General features: G+C 42.3%; 1 protein-coding gene across 3 annotated transcripts in view; it reads right to left on the bottom strand.

Moving 5' to 3' along the window:
• LOC115183055 (bromodomain-containing protein 4) overlaps positions 1–16161 on the bottom strand; it is a 55359-nt gene extending 39198 nt beyond the window's left edge. Inside the window, exons 1-2 of one of the 3 annotated variants that reach the window (XM_029744409.1) lie at positions 16065–16161; positions 11126–11309 (exon numbers count right to left, since the gene is read on the bottom strand). The gene's annotated coding sequence lies outside the window, so the exon portion shown is untranslated. Of the gene's footprint in view, positions 1–11125; positions 11310–14974 lie in introns of all 3 variants that reach the window. The other 2 variants (XM_029744410.1, XM_029744411.1) reach the window with 2 other exon arrangements.

Below are 16161 nucleotides of genomic sequence, written 5' to 3'. Positions count from 1 at the left end.
GGTTGGGCGATATTTGGGGAGACCTATTCCACGATATGCTACTCCAAATATTGCAGATATCTGATATTATCATTTTGCATTGTTGGTGTCAAAATAATTCCACTGTGCTTATTTATGATAGTATAGTCGCCTTCTCATAAAAAAAAATACACGCATGACAAAAAAAATAAAGGCTTTATTCATTTAGACTTCATATTGAACATATTGATACATACTGATAAAACTGCACAGTTTTGATTTGTCAAGTTCAAATATCACCAATACTTAATATTATCATATATAGTCTATCAACCCAACCCAACCCTAACACACAGACACACACACACTGCTGCTTACATTAAATCAGGTTGGTTGTGTTTGGTCGAAGTCACAGAACACTGTGGTGAAACACTCCCAGTGACAATCTCCATCTCTGACTGACTGACTGACTGACTGAGCATCTAGGTGCACCAAACACACAGGGTGGTGCTCAACAGGAGCGAAAAGTTTCAATACACAAAATAATCTGTTTATAGTGGACAAAAAGCCAGGACGAAAGGGTTAGGAGAACCAAGACTGGAGAGGAGAGAGTGACAACACTCACATATGAGTCACTGAGTCACTATGTAAACAAAACACATAGAACTGGAGATAAAGGAACCCCCTTGCACTCTTTCTCCCTCCCTTCCTCACAGGCTGAACTCACAGGGCCAATTCATTCACCAAGGCATTTCCTGGAATCAGTATACATTTCCCCCAAAAAATAGCCCTGCTGCCACAAATACAACCCACTCTCTCTCTGTAACCCACCCTTCCCCCCCACACCGATGGCCCTTCAGGAGAGTTACTGGCAGAATGGTGGCTAACAATGCAATCCTCTGAACCAATGATTTCCACAGGCTTTCAACTAATAGGCTACTTCAGAGAAAATGACACATTAATAGGTCATATTTGAGAATGATGTCCACAAACAAAGACTTCTTTCTCTGTAAACTGGAGCTCTCCATTTCAGTTCCATGTTTTAGATTAGGTGACCTTAATACAGTACAAATGTAAGCTGTAAGCTTAGTTTATGTACACTGAATAAAAAAAACTAACGCAACATGTAAAGTGTTGGTCCCCATGTTTCATGAGCTGAAATTAAAGATCCTAGAAATTTTGCAAACGCACAAAAAGCTTGTTTCTCTCAAAATTTGTGCACAAATTTGCTTACATCCCTGTTAACATTTTTACTTTGCCAAGATAAGATAATCTATCCACCTGACAGGGGTGGCATATCAAGAAGCTGATTAACCAGCATGATCATTACACAGGTGCACATTGTGCTGGGGGCAATAAAAGGCAACTAAAAGGTTTAGTTTCTTCACAACACAATGCCACATATGTCAAATGTTGAGGGAGCGTGCAATTGGCAGGAGGCTTATGGTAGAGAATTTGTTAGAATGTCCAACCGGCCTCACAACGGCAGACCACTTGTATGGCGTCGGGTTGGCAACCAGTTTGCTGATGGGGCACTCTGTTCACAACGTTGACATGGTAGCAGTGGGGTTATAAGTAGGCATAAGCTAAGGACGACGAACACAATTGCATGTTGTCGATGGCAATTTGAATGCACAGAAATACCGTGACGAGATCACCATTCTTTTTTTTTTTTTTTTTTAAGGTATCTATGACCAACAGATGCATGTGTGTTCCCAGTTAAGTGAAATCTATAAGTTTAGGGCTTAATGAATTTATTTAAATTGACTGATTTCCTCCTATCAACTGTAACTCAGTAAAATCTTGAATGGGAAACATGAGGGAAGACTTTTTTCTTTTTTTTCCTCTTTTTAATCTCTATCGGCCAAACGTTACCTTTTCACAGAGACAGAAGAATAATGTGAAATTTTTTCCAAGAGGGCATCCAGAGTCTGAAAATCCAGCAGATCGTTAGATTTAGCATGCATCTTGTAATCCATCTAGAAGCTTCCCCCAACACAAAGCAAAAAAAGAAAACAGGAGAAGTTTGGCTCCCTTTCTCTCCCTTTCCCACAAACACAGGAAGAGAGAAATCGGTTCTTTTCAAGGTTCCAATATAAATCCGTTTCACAAAATCCATTAACAATAATCCACACACATGATTAATCCATAGATCCAGGTTTAGGTGAGGGGTATTCCTTGAAAAAAACACACAAAAAAAGAAAAGGGCCAGGGAGCGGGGTAAGATTGAGCCTGTTGAGGCCTGGCTGGAGCCGGCTGGCTGAGTTAGCTGTGTGTGCCGGTCTCCTTCACTCGACCCCCTCCCCCTCTCAGCAGCAATACAACGGCCCAGTAGCCACAGGCTCCTCGCCCCATTGTGTGTCCACCCCGGGCCTCCCCCCTCACAAGCAGTAAGTGTGAGAAAGGAAGGAGAGCGCTCCGGTAAAAGAAAAAATATATATCCAGGAAGAGTTTGCTTCTTTCCTTTCTCTCGTAGCTCTTCTCTCTCTCAAACACACACACAGCAAGCGGCGTGCGGTGGTTATTCAACACTGAAATGGCTCGGCTGTTTCGCTTCCTCATTGAGTGCTAGTCTCAGCCCACAGCATGTGTTTTTTCTTTCTTTCGCTCTCTCTCCCTCTCATTCTTCCCTCCCTCCTTCCATAACACCCTGCCCCTCCCCCACTTGCTGTTCTCCTTTCGGGCTGATCTTCTGAACCAAAGCCTGTTTACCCCCACCAAACCAAGGGCTACCTTATCTACTGCTCTCGCTCCTTCTCCCTACATCCCTACCTCACCACCACACCGCTGCTGCACGCGCACTCCCACGCAGCACGTCTAGACTAGGCCAAAAAACAAAAGCATCCACGTCGGCCAGGCTTTTGTCAATGCAGAGAAAAAGAAAAGAAACAACGAGAGGGAGAGAGAGATATGTAAGACAGTGCTATAAGAAGGGGAGGATCAAGCTTTTCATTTCTTCGCCACAAGGCCAGCGGCCACCGCTGCTAAATGTTAAATAAAACATTTTGGGATGGTAAACATTTTCAGAGTAAACTTAAGCGAGATAAAGTATGTAGAAGATAATGGAGCTACACGTTTCTTAAATAAGGTAACCTTTGAGAACTAACAATCACCAAAATAAAAACTACAGTCAGGGAGAATCTAAAATTCTCAAAACGACATGGGGCCTCCATTGAATTTGTTATGTTTGAGTCACCCGCATAGCATAAGAACACAGTGTAAACTAGAGGTCGACCAATTATGATTTTTCAACGCCGATACCGATTATTGGAGGACCAAAAAAGCCGATGCCGATTAATCGGCCGGTTTTTTAAATGTTATTTATATTAATGACAATTACAACAATACTGAATGAACACTTATTTTAACTTAATATAATACATCAATGAAATCAATTTAGCCTCAAATAAAACGTGTTCAATTTGGTTTAAATAATGCAAAAACAAAGTGTTGGAGAAGAAAGTAAAAGTGCAATATGTGCCATGTAAAAAAAGCTAACGTTTAAGTTAGGACTATTTCTCTCTATACGATTTGTATTTCATATACCTTTGACTATTGGATGTTCTTATAGGCACTTTAGTATTGCCAGTGTAACAGTATAGCTTCCGTCCCTCTCCTCGCTCCTACCTGGGCTCGAACCAGGAACACATCGACAACAGCCACCCTCGAAGCAGCGTTACCCATGTAGAGCAAGGGAAACAACTACTCCAAGTCTCAGAGCGAGTGACGTTTGAAACGCTATTAGCGCGCACCCGGCCAACTAGCTAGCCATTTCACATGGGTTACACCAGCCTAATCTCGGGAGTTGATAGGCTTGAAGTCATAAACAGCACAACGCATTGCGAAGAGCTGCTGGCAAAACGCACAAAAGTGCTATTTTGAATGAATGCTTACGAGCCTGCTGGTGCTCAGTCAGACTGCTCTATCAAATCATAGACTTAATTGTAATATAATAACACACAGAAATACGAGCCTTAGGTCATTAATATGGCAGAATCCGGAAACTATCATCTCGAAAACAAAACGTCATTCCTGTTACATTGCACAACCTTCAATGTTATGTCATAATTACGTACAATTCTGGCAAATTAGTTCGCAACGAGCCAGGTGGCCCAAACTGTTGCATATACCCTGACTGCGTGCAATGAACGCAAAATGACAATTTCACCTGGTTAATATTGCCTGCTAACCTGGATTTATTTGAGCTAAATATGCAGGTTTAAAAATATATACTTCTGTGTATTGATTTTAAGAAAGGCATTGATGTTTAGTGATAGGTACAGTCGTGCAACGATTGTGCTTTTTTTCGCAAATGCGCTTTTGTTAAATCATCCCCCGTTTGGCGAAGTTGGCTGTCTTTGTTAGGAAGAAATAGTATTCACAGTTCGCAACGAGCCAGGCGGCCCAAACTGCTGCATATAGCCTGACTCTGTTTGCAAGAGAAGTGACACATTTTCCCTAGTTAAAAGAAATTCATGTTAGCAGGCAATATTAACTAAATATGCAGGTTTAAAAATATATACTTGTGTATTGATTTTAAGAAAGGCATTGATGTTTATGGTTGGAGCAACGTGTACCTAAGCGATTATATGCAACGCAGGACAGGCTAGATAAACTAGTAATATCATCAACCATGTGTAGTTAACTAGTGATTATGATTGATTGATTGTTTTTTTATAAGATAAGTTTAATGCTAGCTAGCAACTTACCGTAGCTTCTTACTGCATTCGCGTAACCTCGTGGAGTGCAATGTAAAGCAGGTGGTTAGAGCGTTGGACTAGTTAACCGTAAGGTTGCAAGATTGAATCTCCAAGCTGACAAGGTAAAAATCTGTCGTTCTGCCCCTGAACAAGGCAGTTAACCCACCGTTCCTAGGCAGTCATTGAAAATAAGAATGTGTTCTTAACTGACTTGCCTAGTTAAATAAAAGAACTAAAAAAAAATGTTTTAATGGAAAAAAAATGGAACAAATAAAAATACTAATATTAAAATTCGGCCAAGTCGGCGTCCAAAAATACAGATTTCCGATTGTTATGAAAACCTGAAATCGGCCCTAATTAAATCGGCCATTCAAATTAATCGGTCAACCTCTAGTGTAAACCATGGCAAAATGTGTAGAAGTGCATCAAATTAGCTTTAAAACAACCAACATTTTGTCTCCGCGGCCAATAGGTAGGCCTTTAAAAAGATTGGTCAGAGACGGCGCTGTTGCCTGAAATAAATCCTGCTTGAAACAGTGGATATTTATCTCCCACAAACTGATATCAACTCAGACACGGGGGAGAAATTTGGCACGACACAGGCTGTTCAAACATACTGCCCAACAATATACTGTGGAATAATGGAATTCCCACACAAGTTAACAGAAAGGCATCCCTTGCTTTACGAGCATAATAAAACACTTGTAAGCAAATAGTCATTTCATTCAAGGCTGTGTGTGTTTGTGGGAGAGTGTGACACACACAGCTACAGCATTCCCCAGAAGACAGTTAATCTCCTCCCCCCCTGTAAATCAGCCAGCCATCTGTCTCCAGAAACAGTGATTCACCTCATCATGACTCATTAAAATGACACCAATCAGTGTGTGGAGCGTACCTCGTACCTACTGTCTACCAAATAACATGATGATGACAAGAGACCACGTGACATACAACTGGAGAGAGAGAGCGAGAGAGAAAACCATGCTCTCTTTCTCTCTCTCGCTTTCCATCTTTCTTTTCCTCTCCCGCTCTCTTTCTCTCTGTCTCGCTTGCTCTTGCATAACACACATTAATCATGTGATTTAGGTCAATTGAACAGTGAACAAATGGTCTGACAGACAACGATATCGGTTCCACACAATACATTTCTACCTGAACATTTGTTCTGTGACGTTGCACCCCCCCTGAACAGAGCCTTGATCTGTGCCTCGGAGCCATGAGGTAAATGTGTCCCAGGGGTGTTGTTCAGTTGGTTTAAAGGGGCAGTGCAGTTAAAAAACATGATTCTTGTTGTTTTTTAAATTATATTTCTACACCGAGGTTGAAATAACAGTCTGAAAATGTGAAAATTATGATATGCCCTTTTTGTGTAAGAGATGTTTGGATAAAAAAAAAAAGCCTGCAATTTCAGCCTGTTCGTGTGGGATGGAACTTTTGTTCCACATCATTACGTCACAATGTGATCTGAGTAAGGGGGTGGGCTCTAGACCATCCTATCAGCCAATCAAGGCTGTGTATATAAATATCTTCATATTTGTTTCTTAACACCTACACAATTAGACTGCGCATTTCAAGGGTCAAAGGAGAATCGGGTAGCGCTGGGCGATACATTTGAGTTAATCTAATTCTTTTGATGTATGTTTAGCGTGATATTCTAAATGCCTGTATCGCAAGAATCAAGCTCGGGATGTCTTTTTGGTCACATCTCCACCTGTGCCATGTGCTCCTTCCCATTTACACACATGAACACACAACATCTGCAATAAGCATAAAGCACAATTATATAAGGAATTGGCAACTGGTTCTCAATCTGAGAAATATGGTAGGACACTTGATTTCAACATCTGAACAAAGTGGACAGGCTAGCATGCTGTTCAAACAGTTGAGGACAGACAGAAGGGTGTGTTCATAACAATTCAACTGTTCTACCTTGTCAGTTAGCAAATAGACCCAAGTTGGCTAAACTTGAAATAGAAAGATTAGATGGCTGCTCACTAGCACGTGGGCTTGTGCTTGAGAGATTGATTATGAGACCTGTGTTAATGTTCTATAATGCCTGCAGTGCTACAAGTTAGCCATTATTAGTGAATGTGCATTGTGCACGGCTCTGCTTAACTTTATAACAAAAAGGGCATTTTCATTAACAGACTTGAAAGCCAGATAAGTGATTATTTCAACAACAAAAAAGCAGGTTAAACCTTATCATAAAATAATAAAGTTATTATGGTTGCGGATGGCTTAGATTTAGCCTAGGCTACATAAAGTGGTAGACAAACACATGCACACACAGACAGGGGCATTCCTGTGCTTTTGCCACTTCAGCAAGTTGAAGGACAATCTGTATCACTTACGCATTTTGTTCATGTCTTATGCCAATCTTTGGCAAATTAATGGATTTTCTTATCAATTCAATACATTTACAGTGGGGCAAAAAAGTATTTAGTCAGCCACCAATTGTGCAAGTTCTCCCACTTAAAAAGATGAGGCCTTTTCATCATAGGTACACGTCAACTATGACAGACAAAACGAGAAGAAAAAAATCCAGAAAATCACATTGTAGGATTTTTTATGAATTTATTTGCAAATTATGGTGGAAAATAAGTATTAAATAAATAAAAAATCCTCAGCAATCTACAAACAATACCCCATATTGACAAAGCAAAAACAGGGTAAGAATTTTTTGCGAATCTATAAAAATAAAATATCATAGATATTTATTTTTTATAAGTTTAAGCTTATTAACCCCATAGAGTCTAAGACTTGGATTTGGCTGTACTGCTATTTGCCCATAGAAACACATTGAATACCCGATTCATACATGGAAAAACAGACAGTCAAAAAATAAATCAAAGGGAAGTTTGTTTTTAAGCGTCTGTCCTATATCTGAGAGAAGATCAGACAATTTATTATTACCCATATTTAGTCCCCGTATTTAACTACTTATTTTTTTCCAAATGGAACTGTGCTACCTTCAGATGAGTCTTGTGGACATCCTAGAGCATGTACATGTTTTTGGGAGTCTCCCCTTTCCATAGAGGGGTCATAATAGTGTGTACCCCAAACTATTCGGTCGCGACAGACAGAAGTTGGCACCGACTTCAGACAAGTCCAGTGACACTTGTGAGGGTCGTAGAGCAAAACAGACCACCATCGTGTTCTTAAGTCTCATCTTTCCCATAAAGGGGACATATTTTTAGGCCAAACCGTTTGGACACCACAGACATTTTTTGGGAGAAGACCGATTTTCGGGATGTCTCCTGGTCTGACAAACACTGCTGTAGCTCTGCTACCCCACCGCAGCCGCAGAATGTCGACGGACTGAGACAAAACCCCCCCCGGATCTCTCTTGCTTAAAACAGACTGATTTTGAAGGGGATTTTTGTTATGCTAATTAGACATTGACTCTAGGGGTTAAGAAATTAAATGCGAGCTGGGAAAAACCTTGCATGAGGAGTTGAAAACCAAAATGGCCAACAACCTATCCTCCCACTAGGCCTATCATAAAAGCTTTAAGACAAGTTAAAGTTATGAACAGTAGTTTATTTCCAAAGTATTCGAACCTACGGTGTTAAAGTCCTTGCGGCTTTCAAAAATAACAAGAATGAAATTCCATAGCCTAAGCATAGGCTACTTACTTTCAATCACAGCTTTATGAGACAGACCAGTCAATATAAATGACTGTTTTATGAGGCAAATAAAGCAATTATTATCCAGTTCTGAAGACGGTAGACCGCTTCTATTCAACCCATGATGTCGGCCTATAAAATAGCTTACTGTAAGACAGCCCATTGCTCAGACGGTCACTGCTCAATCATGTGCGCGCCACACAAACCTGTTCTGCTCCTCCACCAGAAAGGAATATTAGAAAAGATTTGCCATTGCATGCACTTGCCAGGCTTTCTAAAACAGTATCTTTCATCATTATTTCTCCAGTTGCATAAATCTCTAAAAATAATTGGGGGTGGCCAATAGGGCCCAATAGTATCGTATATCACAATGTTTTATGGGTACATAATCACGATAGGACTAATGTTGACATCGCCCTACCATTCAGTCATGGGTGGGAGAGGGCCTGACTTCCTGCATTATTAGGGAGGATGGGATGGGGGGGTTGGGTCAGAAGGCAGGAGAGGCAGAGACAGCAGCAGAGGCACACACACTCGGTCACACACACAATTCAAATGTTATTTGTCAGATGTGTCGAATACAACGGTAGACTTTACAGTGAAATGCTTGCTACGAGCACTTACCAACAATGCAGCGCAAAAAATTATTTTAAAAAGTCACGCAACAAGAATTAAACACCGTCTCTCACACACACACAGAGGAGATGAGTGAGCCAGGAGGAGGAAGTGCCTTCAGACTTCAGAGGCCATTAATCATGTGGGCAACAGAGCAGCCAAAAACAACAGGGGCCCCGGCCGAGGAGAGAGAAGGGACAGCCAGCCAATCTGCTGGCTCTGGGTGTGTATTCACATGCCAGGACTGTAGTATGAGTGCGTGTGAGCTGTGTGTGTGTAAGGGCATGGGCGAGAGGTATAAGGCAGGTGATGGATAGGGGATGCAGAAATAGAATAGTACACCGTGGGACAAACCAGGAAAACAAAGCCCTTTCAAATCCTTGTGCCAGGCACTCATCTCATAACACAAGAACATTATGAAACTCAAAACAGAACAAAACAATGGAATGCACACACACCCGTCTCAAGGTCACATTAGAAAACATACACAGGCTGCCATGTTATTAGATGGATATACACTGCTCAAAAAAATAAAGGGAACACTAAAATAACACATCCTAGATCTGAATGAAATAATCTTATTAAATACTTTTTTGTTTACATAGTTGAATGTGCTGACAACAAAAATCACACAAAAATAATCAATGGAAATCCAATTTATCAACCCATGGAGGTCTGGATTTGGAGTCACACTCAAAATTAAAGTGGGAAACCACACTACAGGCTGATCCAACTTTGATGTAATGTCCTTAAAACAAGTCAAAATGAGGCTTAGTAGTGTGTGTGGCCTACACGTGCCAACTCCTGGACAGTCTGTGGTGCAACGTGGCGTTGGTGGATGGAGCGAGACATGATGTCCCAGATGTGCTCAATTGGATTCAGGTCTGGGGAACGGGCGGGCCAGTCCATAGCATCAATGCCTTCCTCTTGCAGGAACTGCTGACACACTACAGCCACATGAGGTCTAGCATTATTTGCATTAGGAGGAACCCAGGGCCAACCCCACCAGCATATGGTCTCACAAGGGGTCTGAGGATCTCATCTCGGTACCTAATGGCAGTCAGGCTACCTCTGGCGAGCACATGGAGGGCTGTGCGGCCCCCCAAAGAAATGCCACCCCACACCATGACTGACCCACCGCCAAACCGGTCATGCTGGAGGATGTTGCAGGCAGCAGAACGTTCTCCACGGCGTCTCCAGGCTCTGTCACATGTGCTCAGTGTGAACCTGCTTTCATCTGTGAAGAGCACAGGGCGCCAGTGGCGAATTTGCCAATCTTGGTGTTCTCTGGCAAATGCCAAACGTCCTGCACGGTGTTGGGCTGTAAGCACAACCCCCACCTGTGGACGTCGGGCCCTCATACCACCCTCATGGAGTCTGTTTCTGACCGTTTGAGCAGACACATGCACATTTGTGGCCTGCTATAGGTCATTTTGCAGGGCTCTGGCAGTGCTCCTCCTTGCACAAAGGCGGAGGTAGCGGTCCTGCTGCTGGGTTGTTGCCCTCCTACGGCCTCCTCCACGTCTCCTGATGTACTGGCCTGTCTCCTGGTAGCGCCTCCATGCTCTGGACACTACGCTGACAGACACAGCAAACCTTCTTGCCACAGCTCGCATTGATGTGCCATCCTGGATGAGCTGCACTACCTGAGCCACTTGTGTGGGTTGTAGACTCCGTCTCATGCTACCACTAGAGTGAAAGCACCGCCAGCATTCAAAAGTGACCAAAACATCAGCCAGGAAGCATAGGAACTGAAAAGTGGTCTGTGGTCACCACCTGCAGAACCACTCCTTTATTGGGGGTGTCTTGCTAATTGCCTATAATTTCCACCTGTTGTCTATTCCATTTGCACAACAGCATGTGAAATTTATTGTCAATCAGTGTTGCTTCCTAAGTGGACAGTTTGATTTCACAGAAGTGTGATTGACTTGGAGTTACATTGTGTTGTTTAAGTGTTCCCTTTATTTTTTTGAGCAGTATATATCACTGAAACTCCCCACTGCAGAGCTAGGTCTTGTTCAGTGGGCCGCTAACTACAATTAGTGGTTTTATTTGACAAATGCAGATATTAGCCTAGTGCCTCCCTGTTTCACTTCACTTCGAAAACGCTTTCTCCCTGCTGAACATGATCCAGTACACATTACACACATGGCCAGGGAAGCTATACTCTTCCCTCAGTCAGGGTTCCAGAGGAAAATATACTAGCACACTAGATGATAAACTTACATGTGTATCTCTGTGTGGAGGTCCTTATTCGAGAGTGCATTTCCTCTCCGGCCTCATTCAGCAAAGAGGTGCCGCGTGGCCCGGCCCGTCACCTGATCCAGAGAAGAGCCCCCTTAGAGACGCTGGCCCAAGCCCAGCTAATAGATCACAGAGCACACTGCTGAGGAGGAAACGGGGAGTACACCTGGGAAGAGTACAGAGTGGACAGTCCATGAGAACACCAGCGAGAGAGAGGGAAGCAAACTCTCAAACATGACGCACGCACAAACTACGGTCTAGACAAATCTAGGTCGCATTCAGGATAGTGCAACGCACATGGCAGATAGAAATGTGACCGGTAGAGCTGACATGATTCACACGCTACAGGTAAGAGACGTGTGTTACTCTACTAAATAATATTTACGCCTACATCTGATTCTCAACAACCCTAAACGTTGTTTCATGCTGAACGCAGCCCAGTTCTACATTCTCTGGTCCTGGCTTGGCACACATGAAACAATCAGACTGCTGTTTTTAGGAAAGGTGTGCAAGGGGGAGTCATGCAATCTCCATAGACAAACATTGGCAGTAAAATGGCCTTACTGAAAAGCTCAGTGACTTTCAACGTGGCACAAGGCAGTTCATCAAATTTCTGCCCTGCTAGAGTTGACTTACAGCAGCTCTATGTGCTGTTATTGTGAAGTGGAAACGTCTAGGAGGAACAACGGCTCAGCCACGAAATGGTTGGCCACACAAGCTCACAGAACATTACTGCCGAGGGCAAAATTTTTTACAAATTCTCGGGTGCAACACTCACTTCCGAGTTCCAAACTGCCTCTGGAAGCAACGTTAGCACAAGAACTGTTCATCGGGAGCTCGAGATCGAGCAGCCGCACACAAGCCTAAGACCACCATGCCCAATGCCAAGCATTGGATGGAGTGGTATAAAGCTCGCCATCATTAGACTCTGGAGCAGTGGAAACGCGTTCTCTGGAATGATGAGAACACTACCTGAGGAGAACGCTACCTGTCTAAATGCATAGTGCCAACTGTACATTTTGACAGAGGAGGATTAATGGTCTGGAGCTGTTTTTCATGTTTCGGGCTAGGCCCCTTTCCTTAAGTGAAGGAAAATCTTAACGCTACAGAATACAATGACATTCTAGATGATTCTTTGCTTCCAACTTTGTGGAAGGCTCTTTCCTGTTTCAGCATGACAATGCCCCCAAGCACAAAGCGAAGTCCATACAGAAATGGTTTGTCGAGATTGGTGGGCAAGAACTTGACTGGCATCCACATAGCCCTGACCTCAACCCCATCGAACACCTTTGAGATGAATTTGAACGCCAACTGCGAGCCAGACCTAATCACCCAACCTCACTAATACTTGTGGCTGAATGGAAGCAAGTCCCCACAGCAATGTAGCAACATCTAGAGGTAAGACTTCCTAGAAGAGTGGAAGCTGTTAGAGCAGCAAAGGGGTGGACCAACTCCATATTAATGCTCATGATTTTGGAATGAGATGTTCGACAAGCAGGTGTCCACATACACTACATGACCAAAAGTATGCCGGACACAGCTCTACTGAAAGGCTTTTATGGAATGGTATACAAGGGAGGCATGATGAGTCAACAGTCTAGATGCAGTCAATGTTCCAGGAGCTGCTTTCAAACAATTTCATCAGAGAGACGGACAGAAAATCCATACGAGCTGTTTAATATTAGACGACTAGTATAGTTTCACCATAACGTGATGGTAATAATCAAGACTGTTAATCATTATTGATTCATAAATCATGATTAAATGGAAAGAGGTTAAAAATAAGTGATTTTGTTTATCCAATAAAATCTATGGTTCGCTCCCCTCCATTCAGAGGTTATACCCACAACTAGGCCAAGGATGGAGTTACCATGGTTACTCAACCACAGAGAGTACCCGCAGATTTTCTCAAGGAGGGCAAGGAAGATAGAGGGCAATTCCACAGAAACAGAATGATACTGGACTATTTTTAATATGTTCACAGAATATTTTACTAAAACAGTGCAGATGCAATGTTTGGTAACAGAATTATGGTTTTTGCTATTTGTGCTGGCATTCTGTGACCAAAACTTGCACCTGTACTGTTCAAGTAAACTTGTTGTTACATTTTCTGTGGAAATTGTTAAGTGTTTCTTGTGCATAGAGTTGTATAGTTTGTTTAACTTTGCAATCATTGCTTTTTTGTTTGGCATGCATTTTAAGAAACAAATCTGAGTCTCAGCATCATTCTGTCACTGTGGAATTGCCCTATACCTACATGGCCTCAATGACAATCTGAACAGCATGTAGCCAAGAAACTATCCATCCCACACCTTAGGCCTCAAAATCAATATCCTCACTAGGGATGGACGCAACTCAATTCAAGAGTTGTATTCGACTACTATTAAATGGTGTGAACGTTTAAATGTTAAAACTTTTCAAACGAAATTGGGATTCTTAACGGTAAGAAAAATCCCTAAGTGAAAACGTTGATGCAGAAAGTAAACAGCCTAGTGGTTCAATTTCCGCAACTACTAAGAGTGTTGAAGAGCGAGGTTCAACTTCCACGCTCTCTGGTTGCCCTGGCTACCAAACCTGTGCATATACTGTGTTTGAGTAAAGTGTTGCATCTCGCTCATCTCAATATCCTAGCCAATTCATTGATGCTAGGCCCTGCTTTATTGAAAGTTTGAGACATTGCAAGCCAAGAAATGATGAGATACAGCATTCCATTGCGAGATACAGTTGTTGATTGCCGATAGACAGGCCTAGTGCACGGTTCTCACTGTCTACCTGGTGGTCAACCTGCTTATACTGTGCCCCTCTCCCCGTCCCTCTCTAGCTAGCTATGAAAGATGCGAGTGTTTGTGTTCTCGGAAGTAGGGCAACTAATCACTCCTCCGTTCCAAAAATTCATCAATTATTTTGGAGTGAACTTTCCACCATTAAGGCATCATTGTTAACAGTTGGAAAATGGCAGAAAAAGGCAAGCGAAGTCCTGTATGGCAAGAAGTTAAATGAGAAAGAAATGCAGTAATGGCAGTACAGGTGCAATGCTTAATCATTTGAAAGGGATGCACCTTGATACCCAAACCGTTGCCAGCAGCAGCAACGCTGCATTGTGAATGCACGTGGAACTTTATGCATTTTATCGTTATAGTGCTGACCTGTTAAAAAAATAGCAGTTAAAAAAAAAAATCTTCCATTTGTCACATCCCAAATTAATATAGACCTAACTTTCTCGCTCTACTAATATTGTGAATATTTAACATTCAAATTCTCCTGTTCTTCCTCTAAACTCAACACCCCTCCTGTCCTTCTTAACCCCCTTGTGTTTACAGCACATTTTATTGGATGCTCTTTAACTATTTCCACTGCCTTCTGACACAAATCCAGATGCATTTGGTACCAGTGTAGATAGATACGGATGGACATATAAACGCACTAACCTAAAAGCTTCATAAAAGCAATTCAACTTAACCAATAACGTTAATGGTAAATGCAATTGACTGTCAGAAAAGCAATGCAACAGAGAAAAAGCGGTGACAGCTCCGAGGGGTCCTGGTACATAAGAGTAGGCAAAATACCATTAAGTAAAGTGCGTGTATGTAAGGATTTAAATACAAGGCATGGGCAACATCAATACTTGAAATGCTTGTTCTGACCCTAATCAGAGGATACTAACGGTATGCCAAAGTCGTGAGTAATCAGTCAAAACGAAAGTACAGCGTCGACAGCAGCAAAATTGTCAAGGAAAACAAGGTTACGATACTATACTTGAAATACACAATGTTCACTCTATGTATGAGATTTCAGACAAAGAAAATATGACAATTCGGCTTGTTTCCTTACATCTGTTCTATAAACCGCCAACGTTTCTCCACTTCTCTTCAGACCTCCTGGGACAACACAAAATGGCGACTGCAAGCAAGCAGCTTCAAGTCCCTATTCAAAATCCTAATCGCCTTTTCAAATATTTTGTTACTATATTACTTTAATGGCAACTGCATAAGTGCAGATGTCACGGTTTCGCCAAATCGAGCAAGAGAACACGCTTAAAACGAAGTCTCGTTAGGTATACAAAGAGTCCAGTCCGAAGCAGCTAACGTTAGCTAGCAAGCTAAGTTAACATTACAGTGGTGGATCCTTGGCGGAGTTACGAAATATTACCTACTTCAAATCCAGTCGAGTGGACGAAAATGGCGTTGTACGAACAGTCACTTGTCAGGCCAGATATGTGAGAAGTAAACACGTTCATCTTCGTTAAATTTGGAAAGTGACCATTTGTTAAAAATCCAGCTAGTTAGCGACCTACTGAACTGAAAATCATGTTTCTTGCGTATCTTCTCTACTAGAATGTAAGCTAACTACGTAACAATTATTTTACCAGTATTCCCAAAAGGTTCGGGAGTCTCGCGCATACCATCCAACACAGCAAGCTGAGCTCATACGAAACAACTTTAGTTGGCTTACTTGCTAGTTAATCAACTAGTTGTCAATACTGTTGATGTTGTTAGCTGGCTAACAACTAGCCAAGTCAACGACCTGTGGCGAGTGATCGCAAGGTAGCTAGCTAGCTAATACTAGTTATAGGTAGCTAGTTGATAGTTAGCTTAGCTAACGTTACTGTAATCTTATGTTAAGAGGCCCGTGGAAATCCAAATTAAGTAAATTGTGGTGTAATTAGGACAATACTATGGCACAACGTTAACACTGGAGGGTTCGTTTTTTGTTAGCTTCGTCAGAGATATTAGAAAGAGAAATCTTAGTTAGCTTGTTTAATTCCCGTGTCTCAGTAGCAGGCCTACAGACCCTGTAGGAGCACGCTACGACGACCTCAAAAACGACGGCGCCCTTAGATTTGTGCTCAACAGGAGCTTCGTGTGAAATACATTACTTTATAAAGGCGTTCATTCACACGGTGTAAACGAATACGTTTTACCTCGTTTATTCGGTTGTCAAGGTGCGCGGGATCTTTCTTTCCCAGGATCCAGAACAAACACCTCTCGTCGTTGGTGACGTCATGCGCAGACTTCACA

Source organism: Salmo trutta, unplaced genomic scaffold, assembly GCF_901001165.1.
Source record: "Salmo trutta unplaced genomic scaffold, fSalTru1.1, whole genome shotgun sequence".
NCBI lineage: Eukaryota > Metazoa > Chordata > Actinopteri > Salmoniformes > Salmonidae > Salmo > Salmo trutta.
The sequence above is the reverse complement of the archived record's forward strand: the minus strand, read 5'-3'. Positions and strand labels throughout refer to the sequence as shown.